The following is a 13,309-nucleotide window of genomic DNA, read 5'->3' as shown; positions in this document are numbered from 1 at the left end:
TATGGAATGGATCCCCAGGTGGGACAGTCTCAGGATGGCCTTTCCTTCAGTCTTTTCTCTACACTCTGTAACTTCTTCATTGGGTATTTTGTTCCACGTTCTAAGAAGGACTGAAGTATCAACACTTTGTTATTCCTTCTTCTTGAGCTTCATGTGGTCTGTGAAAGGTATCTTGGGCATTCCGAGCTCCTGGGCTAATACCCATCTATCAGTGAGTGCATACAATGTGCGTTCTTTTGTGATTGGGTTACCTCACTCAGGATATTTTCTAGTTCCATCCATTTGCCTAAGACTTTCATAAATTCATTGTTTTAATACCTGAATAGTACTCCATTGTGTGAATGTACCACATTTTCTGTATCCATTCCTCTATTGAGGGATATCTGGGTTCTTTCCAGCTTCTGGCTATTATAAGTAAGGCTGTTATCAACATAGTGGAGCATGTGTCCTTATTACATGTTGGAGCATCTTCTGGGTACTTGCCCAGGAGTGGCATTCCTGGATCCTCAGGTAGTAGAATGTCCAATTTTCTGAGGAACCACCAAACTGATTTACAGAGTGGTTGAACCAGCTTGCAATTCCACCAGCAATTGAGGAGTGCTCCTCTTTGTCCACATCCTTGTCAGCATCTGCTGTCACATGAGTTTTTGATCTTAGCTATTCTGACTGGTTTGAGATAGAACCTCAGGGTTGTTTTTATTTGCATTTCACTGATGACTAAGAATGTTGAACATTTCTTTAGGTGCTTCTCAGCCATTTGGTATTCCACAGTTGACAATTCTTTGTTTACCTCTGTACCCCATTTTTAAATAAGGTTATTTGGTTCTCTGGAGTCTAACTTCTTGAGTTCTTTGTATATATTGGATATTATCCTTCTATCAGATGTAGGATTGGTAAAGATCTTTTCCCAATCTGTTGGTTGCTGTTTTGTCCTATTGACAGTGTCCTTTGCCTAACAGAAATTTTATGAGGTCCCATTTGGCAATTCTTGACCTTAGAGTATAAGCTCTTTGTGTCTTGTTCAGGAAAATTTCCCCTGTGCCCATATGCTGGAGGCTCTTTACCACTTTCTTCTCTATTAGTTTCAGTGTATCTGTTATGTGGAGGTCCTTGATCCACTCAGACTTGATCTTTGTACAAGGAGATAAGAATGGATCATTTTGCATTCTTCTACATGTTGACCAGCAGTTGAACCAGCACCATTTGTTGAAAATGCTGTATTTTTTCCACTGGATGGTTTTAACTCCTTTGTCAAATATCAAGTGACCATAGGTGTGTGGGCTCATTTCTGGGTTTTCAATTATATTCCATTGATCTACATACCTGACACTGTACCAATACCATGCAATTTTCTTCACAATTGCTCTGTAGTACAGCTTGAGGTCAGTTCTAGTCATTTCACCAGAAGTTCTTTTATTGTTGAGAATAGTTTTCACTATCTTATGTTTTTTGTTATGCCAGATGAATTTGCAAATTGCTCTTTCTAAATCTATGAAGAATTGAGTTAGAATTTTGGTGAGGATTGCATTGAATCTGTAGATTCTTTCAGCAAGATAGTCATTTTACTATATTAATCCTGACAATTCATGAGCATGAGAGATCTTTCCATCTTCTGAGATCTTCTTAGATTTTTTTCTTCAGAGACCTGAATTTTTTGTCATATAGATCTTTCACTTTCTTAGAGTCACACCAAGGTATTTTATATTATTTGTGACTATTGTGAAGGGTGTTGCTTCCTTAATTTCTTTCTCAGCCTGTTTATCCTTTTAGGAGAAGAAGGCCACTGATTTGTTTTTGTTAATTTTATATCCAGCTACATTGCTGAAGTTGTTTATCAGGTGCTCTGGTGGAGTTTTTGAGGTCATTTAAGTATACTATAATATCATCTGCAAATATTGATAGTTTAACTTCTTCCTTTGCAATTTGTAACCCTTTGACCTTCTTTTGTTGTTTAATATCTCTGGATAATGCTTCAAATACTATATTGAATAGGTAGGTAGAGACTGGGCAGCCTTGTCTAGTCCCTGGTTTTAGTAGGATTGCCTCAAGTTTCTTTCCATTGAGTTTGATATTGGCTACTGGTTTGCTGTATATTGCTTTTACTATGTTTAGATATGGACGTTGAATTCCTGATCTTCCAAAGACTTTTATCATGAATGGGTGTTGGATTTTGTCAAATGCTTTCTCAGCATCTAATGAGATGATCATGTGTTTTTTGTCTTTGCGTTTGTTTATATAGTGGATTACGTTGATGGATTTCCGTATATTAAACCATCCCTGCATCCCTGGGATGAAGCCTACTTGATTATGATGGATGATCATTTTGATGTGTTCTTGGAGTCAGTTTGTGAGAATTTTATTGATTATATTTGCATTGATATTATTAAGGGAAATTGGTCTGAAGTTGTCTTTCTTTGTTGGGTCTTTCTGTGGTTTTGGTATCAGAGTAATTGTGACATTTTTGAATGAATTGGATAGTGTTCCTTCTGTTTCTATTTTGTGGAATAATTTGAGAAGTATTGGTATTAAGTCTTCTTTGAAGGTCTGATAGAATTCATCACTAAACCCATCTGGTCTTGGGCTTTTTTTGGTTGGGAGACTAATAACAACTGTTTCTATTTCTTTAGGGGATATGGGACTGCTTAGATCCTGTATCTGATCCTGATTTAACGTTGGTACCTGATATCTGTCTAGAAAATTGTCCATTTTACCAGATTTTCCAGTTTTGTTGAGTATAGGCTTTTGTAGAAGGATCTGATCATTTTTTTGGGTTTCATCAGTTTCTGATTTTGTTAATTTGTAAACTGTCTCTGTGCCCTCTTGTTAGTGTGGCTAAGAGTTTATGTATCTTATTGATTTCCTCAAAGAACCAGGTCCTGGTTTGGTTGATTCTTTGAATAGTTATTTTTGTTTCTACTTGGTTGATTTCATCCCTGAGTCTGATTATTTCCTGCTGTCTACTCCTCTTGTGTGTATTTGCTTCTTTTCGTTCTAGAGCTTTCAGATGTGCTGTCAAGCTGCTAGTGTATGCTCTCTCTCCAGTTTCCTTTTGGAAGCACTAACAGCTATGACTTTTCCTTTAAGCACTGCTTTCATTGTGTCCCATAACTTTGTTGTGGATATGTTGTGGGTTCATTTTCATTAAGTTCTAAAAACTCTTTATTTTCTTCCTTGACCAAGTTATCGTTGAGTAGCATGTTGTTCAGCATCCACATGTACATGGGATTTCTACGGTTTATGTTGCTATTGAAGGCCAGTTTTAGTCTGTGGTGATCTGATAGAATGCATGGGATTATTTCAATCTTCTATCTGTTCAGACCTGTTTTTTGACAGATTATATGGTTGATTTTTGAGCAGGTACCATGAGGTGCTGAGAAGAATGTATATTCTTTGTTTTAGGATAAAGTGTTCTATAGATATGTGTTAAATCCATTTGGTTCATAGCTTCTGTTAGTTTCACTGTGTCTCTGATTAGTTTCTGTTTCCATATCTGTCCATTGCTGAGAGTGGGGTCTTGAAGTCTCCCACTGGTGTTTTGTGAGGTGCAATGTGTTCTTTGAGCTTTAGTAAATTTTCTTTTTATGAATGTGGGTGTCCTTGCATTAGGAGCATAGGTGTTTAGAATTGAGAGTTCTTCTTTGTAGATTTTTCCTGTGATGAGTTTTTTTTTTTTTTTATAACTTCATAATGAAAGTCAATTTTATTTGGTATTAGAATTGTCACTTCAGCTTGTTTCTTGGGACCCTTTGCTTGGGAATTGTTTTCCAGCCTTTTACTCTTAGGTGGTCTTTGTCACTGAGGTGGGTTTCCTGTATGCAGCAAAATGTTGGGTCCTGTTTCTGTATCCAGTTTGTTAGTCTATGTCTTTTTATTTAGGAATTGAGTTCACTGATGCTAAGAAATATTAGAAAAAATTATTGTTGCTTCCTGTTATTTTTGTTGTTAGAGGTGGAATTGTGTTTTTGTGGGTATCTTCTTTTGTGTTTGTTGAAAAAAGATTACTTTCTTGCTTTTACTAGGGGGTAGTTTTCCTCCTTGTGTTGAAATTTTCCATTTATTATCCTTTGAAGGGCTGGATTTGTGGAGACATATTGTGAAAATTTGTTTTTGTCATGGAATATCTTGGTCTGTCCACCTATGGTAATTGAAATATTGTGAAAATTTGTTTTTGTCATGAAATATCTTGGTCTCTCCATCTGTGGTAATTGAGAGTTTTGTTGGGTATACTAGCCTAGGCTGGCATTTGTGTTCTCTTAGGGTCTGTATGACATCTGTCCAGGATTTTCTGGCTTTAATAGTCTCTGGTGAGAAGTCTGGTGAAATTTTATATGTCTGCCTTTTTATGTTACTTGATCTTTTTCCTTTACTGCTTTGAATATTCTTTCTTTGTTTTGTACTTTGGTATTTTGATTATTATGTGACGGGAGGAATTTCTTTTCTGGTTCAATCTATTTGGTGTTCTGTAGGCTTCTTGTATGTTCATGGGCATCTCTTTCTTTGGGTATGGGAAGTTTTCTTCTATAATGTTGTTAAAGATATTTACTGCACTCTGAGTTGGGAATCTTTGCTCTTTCTGTACCTATTATATGTAGGTTTGGTCTTCTCATTGTGTCCTGGATATTTTGTGTCAGGATATTTTGCATCTTGCATTCTCTTTGTTGTGTCAATGTTTTCTATAGTTATCTTCTGTGCCTGAGATTCTCTCTTGTAATCTCCTTGTGATGCTTGCATCTATGGCTCCTGATGTCTTTCCTAGGGTTTCTATCTCCAGGGTTGTCTCCCTTTGTGATTTCTTTATTGTTTCTATTTCCATTTTTAGATTTTGAATGGTTTTGTTCAGTTCCTTCACCTGTTTGGTTGTGTTTTCCTTTAATTCTTTAAGTGATTTTTGTGTTTCCCCTTAAATTCTACCTGTTTACCTGTGTTCTCTGTATTTCTTTAAGGGAGTTATTTATGTCTTTTTAAAAATCTTCTATTTGCACCATGAGATGTGATTTTAAATCCACATCTTGCTTTTATGGTGTGTTGGGGAATCCAGGACTTGCTGTGGTGGGAGAACTGGGTTCTGATGATGCTATGTAGCCTTGGTTTCTGTTGGTAAGATTCTTGCATTTGCCTTTTGCCATCTGGTTATCTCTGGTGTTAGAAGGTCTTGCTGTCTCTGGCTGGAGTTTTTTCCTTCTGTGAGTCTCTAAGCCTGGGAGACCGGCACTCTCATAGTAGAATTTTGTACAGAGGGCTCTGGAACAGCCCAATCTCCGGGTGCAGATGGCAACTTGAAGGATCCTGTCACAGCCGTTCCACTGTTCCTGTGCCTCATGTGTTCCTTGCCACTCTGCTCCAGACAGTTATTGGAAAGAAAGTGGAGATCTCATGTCTGAGCCTGGTAGTAAAAGCACTCATTGATGATCAGCTCTCTCCTGGCAGGGACATTGCACAGCGGTCTGTGGTACAGCCTCAGCTCCTTAGTGCTAAAAATGTTTTTAAGTGCAAAAGAATTATATCATTTCCCTCTGCCTTTCTCCCTTCAACACTTGTCAGATACCCTCCCTTGAACTCCTGCTAGAAATGGCAGCACAAGCAAGATCAGAGCACTAGCATTATCAGTGGCCATGTTAACATGGAAGGGGGAAAATTTGCTGTGTTTCAGGACTAGAGAAAGAGACCAGATTTTGACAGCTCAAAGAGAAGGATTTTAGTCAGCTGCTTTTAGTAATGTTTTAGTGAATGAACATCAGATGATGAATTGTCACCTGAAGACGAATAAACACTTTCCTCTATAAGTTGGATTTGGCCAGTGTTTTCTCAGGTCAGAAAAGGTATTAATATGGGTGGCACCAGTCTTTTGGTGTTGTATGTTTATTGGTGTGTGTATTGCTCAGGGCCTTGATGATTTTGGATGAGATAAAATTAAATGGAACATTTTAGTGTTTTTAATTTTTTACAGGTCCAGTAAATGAAATCAAGGCTGATACATTCTTAGTGTTCTCTCTTCTCCTAGATATAGTTTGTTACCTGAAGATGAAGGAGAAGGAGGAGGAGGAGGAGGAAGAAGGAGACAAAGAGAGACAGAAAGACAGAGAGACAGAGAGAATGAATATGATAGAAAATGAAATATGGACGAGGAAACAAGCTCTTGCTTCTTGAGACCTTCTCCCCTGTTGGGAATTCTGAACATTTGCTTGAAAATATTTCTTGGGCCAAAGCTGCTTTTAGATTTGGCCTTTAGAGATTCATCCTGTTGGTGCCAGCACTGGTAATAGGAAATGCCAGTTCTCCAAGAGGAGCAAAGGTGAAGTAATGTTAACAACTAAAGTTAAAAAGAAAAAAAAATCTCAGGATGCTATCCAGACATTGTGTGAGAGTCCCAAGCCCCTCTTCATTTTCTCTGCTGCTAAAGATGATGATGATTGTACTGAGCAAGTTCCTATGATGTGCCATCCCAGTCTGACATTTTTGGTCTTTTGTTGGTTTAAAATGCAAGGAAATCTAGAGCAAAAGAAAGGTGAAAGAAGAGTGAATTTTTACAAAATTATGAGTGTAATTCCCCCTCATAGTATTGAAAGATGCAAATGAAGGGCTCAAATTGTTTTAGAATTACATTAGTTAATCAATCAATCAATCAATCAATTAATTATATTTGTTTCTGGAGTATAGTACATCAATTGTAGAAGTCTCAGACCAGGTTCATGAGTTGTACCCAAGCTAGGTTTGTCCTTGTGTTCCTTGCTATGCAGCTTAGCTGCTGCTCTCTTTCTTAGGTCCAGCATGGAGAATAAATAGGCAACACATTAAAGCTTTGCTCTGAGATAGAATGAATACCTGTGAGAGTTTTGGTGGGATTCACACCCTGCTTGACTATTGATGTGTGCTGCGGCTGTAAAATACTGGGGAATGGTTTATCTGTCATGGACCTGTACAACGCTTGGGACATATTCTCCTTGATTCTTTTTTTGTCACATACAAACAGGCTGAGAGAGAAGACAGCTATGATGTACAAACCTTCAGAATTCTCCACATTAACATCAATTAATAAAAGAGCGGAGATTTACATGAGGGAATTAATTTACAGAACAGAGATTTGCATGAGGGAAATCTGATCCAGTAGTGGGCTTTGGATGCTCCCCAAATTGATACAAATTCAGAGATGTATTATATCTAAAAGTTTCATGGTAGCCCTGAGTTCAATGTTGATTAATGTGGCTCAAAAAGCCAAATGCTCCTTCTTTTGAATTTTTCATAATCAACCACATCTACTGCCTGAAATCTGGATAGCAATAGTTTTTAACCTTGTTTACCTTAAATCATTCTATTGCTTTATTTAAAAGTTTGGCTCTGTATGAAGACAACTTTTCTGAGAAGAATATTTACGCAGTTACAGGAATTGGGTTTGTTAATAATGGTTTCCATTTCAGGACTAAATGTTTTGCATACATTATCTTACTGAATACCATAAAAATCTTCTGAGATCAGAGTCGTTACCCTCACTTACTGCAGAAGCAACCAACTCTCAGGAAGGTTATGTAAGCAACCCTGCCAGTATGTGTTTAATATATAAAGTTTCCACTACTACTGATTGCCAAATTCAGGCTCTCAGTCATACATTACATCATTTTCTTTCCTTACTTTTTTATTTGTTCTTTGCAGTACACTTTAAGGAATCGAGAAAAATAGTTATTGTCTTGTTTCAGCCACTGACATGCATGGATCACAAAAAGATCTTGGAAAATAATCACACTTCTTATAATCTCTCACTTCTTTTTCTTTCTCCCTTCCTCCCTCTCTTTCTCCATTTCTCCTTTCTTCTCTCCCTCTTTTCCTCCCTCTATGTGTAGAGAGGGAAAGGGAGAGGGAGAGAGAGAAGAAGGGGGAGGAGGAGAGGGAGAAAGGAAGAGAGAGGAGGCGGGATGGAGGGGGAGAGTGAAAGACTGAGTGAGAGATAACTTATGAGAGAGTAAGCAGGTAGAAAAGGCTGGTGTGGTTAGAGCAGAGGCAAGGCACTGTGCTGGATTGAGAGGCAGGAGAGAGACACTGTATTCTCAGATTATGTTCTGGGTTTTGGCCTCCATCCCTATAACAATGGTTGGTACAGAAAGGTTTTAAGTAGGGTAACAGTATGATCAAGCTCAAACTTTCAACTGATCATCTGATCACCAATGGGAAACAGAGCAGAATGTGACATTAAAAGGTGAAAGTTGTTCAGGTTTGTGGCAACTGCAGTGGAATCTTTATCCCATTACAATGATTGGCTCTCAAGAGGATGAATTAATAGCAGTATTAGGATTCTGGGCTGGTTAGCCCTGAGATAAAGCAACCTTGTGATCTGATCTGTGGGATAAATGTATTTTACAGCTAGGTAAACAAGTGAACAATACTTCTTTGTGACACAACTGTGGCTACCATTTACTGACATACTGGCTGCTATAATCACTGCTGTGTATTTGCAGCCAACACCTGATCTGCTTCTTTTTCTCCCTTCACATCAACTAATCTTAATTGACCAATTTGTAGTGATACCCTGCATCACTAGGTGTGATTAGTCTAAGGGTAATCCAGTGGTTTCCCAAGTAGTTGACTTAGGAATACATGTTGACATACTTCTAGTCAATGATGACGGGGGCCAAGGAGTATGGGACTGTATTCCTCAAGAGAGTTTCAGTCTCATAAAAGAAATCTTTGGGAAGTAATGCTAGAGAAGAAGTCAAGGGTTAGCAGAGCCTGTGGGTGGCGCAGCTGGGAGATTAGAAGGAACATTGGACCTGATTTTAACAGTACCATTATGCCATCAGGAAACCAAATCAACCACTTTCAGATCTCACTGTCTTTGACTTCTTGTTACACGGGTTTATCAAACCCTTAGATTGAACTTAGGTATCTTCCATTCATGAGCAAAGGTTTTGAAACTAAATAAGCCAGGTGCTCAGGCTTGGAAGAGATGATTGGTGCTTGTGAATGACTTTTTGTATCTGTAATGTGGATGGTAGTTATATTTGTTGCATTGAAACATAGTTGCTAGGTTTATATCATAAAGTATAGCTTGTGTGTTTAGTTTAGTACCTAAAGTGAATTTGTCCAGTCTGCTGTTGCTATGGAGATGGTTTTAGTCTTTTCTTATATTGGAGTCGGTGAAAATAGACTCCAATTATACATGGCCTCATGCCTACAGGACATTCAACAGCTAAGTGTTTGGAAATAAACTGACAGCTATTTTTCTATGCCTAGATTTATCTTAAGTTTTAGTGTTTAATCTGAATGTATGCCTGGGACTGCCCCCCTCTCCCTCTCCCTCTGTCCTCTCTCTTCCTTTCTCTCTCCATCTTCCTCCGTCTTTGTCTGGACATAAGATTAATTAGATTGGTTTTGATGATGATTTAATGGGATTCTTAGGTTGTTAGAACCACCAACTGGGTAATTCCAGAGCAAGAAACTTCCCTTGGCTGTAGTCTCCCTGTCTTTGAGAAGGACTTCTACATGATTGATACTGTGTAAGACTCATCTTGTCAACTTTTACTCACTAGCTCTGTCACAAAGAATATTGAGTCAAGAACCTTGATGTTTCTGGAATGTGCAGATCAACAGCTCCATTTTTTTCCCTCAAATTCTAATATGATGTTTGGATCAATGTCAATGGTTTAGAAGTTGTGACTTCCAAGATGAATTTGTGTAATTTAAAATCCCCAATTATTTCTTACCTTGCAATACTAAGTCTGAAAGAAAGTAACCAATCAATCAATCAATGAATGAATCAATCAGTCTATCAACCTTTCTCTCTCTACTTCTTTCCATCCTTTCTTTTTTCTAGGATGGATGCCTACAGGAAGAAAGCTGACATTTGAGTGTAACACATGATACCAGGGGCTGATCTGATATTACTATCTCCATGTAGCAGACCCAGACCCAGAATTAGTTGCAGTAACATACCTAAGTTACTAGTTAGCAGCTAGTAGAGGTAGACTTTGAAATGAGGCTTGCTTCACTACTGGCAAAACAGTATCATGTAGCAAAAAGCTGTGGACAAAAGTGTGACCTTCCCTTGGTATTAGGTGTTAGGTAAGTTTGTCCAAAGTGGTCCTATCACTTACTGAGGTGCAGTTCTCAGCATATTGATGAGCTCTGGGCCTGTCTCCTCATGTGTAACATGAATAATATGAGTACCAGCATTAAAGACTTATTGTGGGGGATGGAAAACCTAGGGGCTTCCTAGGATATTGTACCTATTAAATGTGCACCCTTTTAAACCCGATTTCTTAACTTTATGTACATGAGTACACTTTTGCTGTCTTCAGACACACTAGAAGAGGGCATTGGATCCCATTACAGATGGTTGTGAGCCACCATGTGGGAATTGAACTCAGGACCTCTGAAAGAGCAGTCAGTGCTCTTAACTGCTGATCTTTCCAGCTCTAATTGTGCATCTTAAATAAAATAGCATGAGATGTTCTTTTCTATTAGGTCTTTGTGTCTGGGTTGCTGCATTTCCACTTGGAAGTGATGCCATTGGATCTATTGTCATGGAAACACAAGTGCTTGTAGATGAATTGCTTTACCACAGAGCCCAAGCATTTCAGGCTAAGATTGGAGTGTAGGTCATTTAGGGGTGGGAAGAGAGTAGATTTTATTTATATATTTTCTTGCTTAAAGGTGCTAAAACCATTTTTTTTCTTTATGAATTGCCTTTTATGAATTGATGATGTAAGTCATCAGACTTTGTTCTATTCCCCACTCCCATGGCTCTCCCCATCAGCTCTCCTCTTCTTTTGCTGGTCACCAAAAACTGCCCCCACTTCTGTTTTCAGGACGCTGTATGCTTTGTTGATCTCTCTTGCTACCCCCTATTCTCCTTCAGAAGGTTCCAAGTCCACAACTTTCATAGTCCCATTTATTGGATCTTTGAAACAAAAACAGCTGTGTGTTTTCTATCATACCAAGCACAGAAAGAGACATTTCTAAAGATGCAGAGGGAAAAAAAATCTCACTGAAGATGTTAAGTAAAAAGTCAACATTTCTACAAGCCTTCTTAGACATTTCAAGGATTAGCTGAAGGTTCTAGAGCTTAACTTTTCATATCAAGGCTTAAACATTTAAATATAATTTCAAGTGGAAGTCCAAATAACATGTGTTCCCTCCCTCCCTCCCTCCCTCCCCCCCTCTCTCTCTCTCTCTCACACACACACACACACACACACACACAGACACACACACACACACATTCACACACACACATGTACACACATGTGTACAATTTCTCATCCCCTTTTCTTCTTTTATCTATTAACAGAGCCTATCTTTTCTTATCCATTTTAATCCCTTATCTTTTGTCTCTATGGTAAGGTCTTTTACTATTTTCTGTTGGTCATGTATAAGTAGTTCTGTAACAACTGCATTGGTTTTGAATCTGTTCTATTAATAAACCTCCAAACTGGAATACGTTCCATCAGAAAGTAAAGACTACACGTAGAACAATACTCCACCTAAACTCCCTTCTCTGCCTTTCAAGCTGGGACCAGGGAAATGCTTGTCTCTGTATGCTATACAAGATTCATAAATTGTTTCATAAAATGAGGAAATATTCCATAAATACACACAATTAATAACCATGTTCCCTGGGGCTGATGAAGGCCCTCACACTTCCACAGAGCTGAGAAATGGTACTGTCCTTCCCTTGTCCTTTAGATTTCTGCCCTGGGTACCACTGACCAGTAACATGGGTTCAGAGTAAGATAAAAATGTAAAGTCTAAGGTTTCACTTTGTGTGTATGCACTTTTGATATTTTTCATGCTTGGAACTGATTCCTTATTTTACTTCCAAGTATAAGCCCAACTTTCCTTTATAGAATCTGCTCTGACCCATTAGTACACATGGTTGGGTTGAGTTGATTTATCAGCTTGCTTCAGGGATCTGACTTACAGGAACCTGACTTATCAGAAAATTCCATCTACGTGATTGGTTCAGTCATTATGATGCAAATCTCCTGCTGGCACTGCTAGGAAAGAACACTCTCTATGTATACCTGCAGCTTACTGACCAAAGCAGACTTGCATGTTTGGAAAAGAGTGGACAAGTTATTAGAGAGGAAATAGGAATCTAGGAAGAAGTCATTGGAGCATTCTGATCTAGTGTTTGGTGTCTCTGTGCCCCAACTTTTCACTAATATGCAGGAATAAAGAGTTCGATTTTTTAAAAAAATATGTTCTTTAAAAAATTTAATTAGTTAAATTTGTTTTTATGATTTGTAACAAAAGGTCTTCACTAACTAAACTGAGGTACAAAGCATGTCATAATACTTGTATGAATGAGAGATCTTAGGTACCTAAGATGGACAGAGTAGCAACTTGAATTGATATTGAAGGATGCATGAAATTTTGCAAGCAAAGTAAAGTGGCAAAAAGCATGCCATGGAGGAACAATGTCATCTGAGAAGACGAATGGTGAGGGATTTAGGGTGAGTTGGATATCTGGTTGTAGTGGGAAGTGATGAGAAGAGGCTGGAGAGATGGACTGGATCACAAATGTCTTGGGATTTATACAACGCACTAAGGAGTCACAGAGAGCTGATGTGATGGATCACGTGTGTTAGATTGTTAATGATGGAGAAGAATAGGACATTTTGCTGCAGAAGGTGGACTTGCAGACTGTAACGAAGATACATGTGAGCAGTAGAAGGTGAACAGTGTCGTTTGGAAACAAGGACGCCCATTTTTACTATTGCATCTAAGGCAGGTGTTGCTGGCTGTCTGGTGGCTCCCCTTCCCATTTCAGCATTCTCAACATCATGTTTCCCAGAGCCAGTGGGATTATTAACACTGCCACTCTGAAACCCATCTGCCCTTCCAGGCTATTCAGTAAGCAGTCAACGTGGATGGATGGTGGAATCAGGGTTGACTCTTAATGAGAGAGAGAGAGAGAGAGAGAGAGAGAGAGAGAGAGAGAGAGAGAGAGAGAGAGAGAGTCTGTGTGTGTTGTGTGGTGGGGGATGCTGTAGCTGCTGCAACATCAGGAACCTAAGAGAGTCTAACTTCTCTCAATGCAAACAAAAGCTTTGACCTGGCAGCCAGAACAAAGCCAATTGGACTCTGAGGCTGTCGCTCTGTGTAATGGGATGTGAGGCATGTTGCATTTATTTGAGGTCACAGCTTTAAATCTGACACATGGTTGCAAGAACTGCTGTCTGACAGCTCCTTGGTGGCTGCTGTGAAGTGAGTTATGCATCTCAGGGCCATTTCCAGTAGCATAGAATTATTGCTGGAGTGCTGTGAATAGTGGAGACAAGGCTGTTTCATCCTCCTTTCAAGGCATTTCTGTAGCCAC

The sequence above is a fragment of the Mus caroli genome, chromosome 18, assembly GCF_900094665.2.
Source record: "Mus caroli chromosome 18, CAROLI_EIJ_v1.1, whole genome shotgun sequence".
Classification (NCBI taxonomy): domain Eukaryota; kingdom Metazoa; phylum Chordata; class Mammalia; order Rodentia; family Muridae; genus Mus; species Mus caroli.
The sequence above is the reverse complement of the archived record's forward strand: the minus strand, read 5'-3'. Positions refer to the sequence as shown.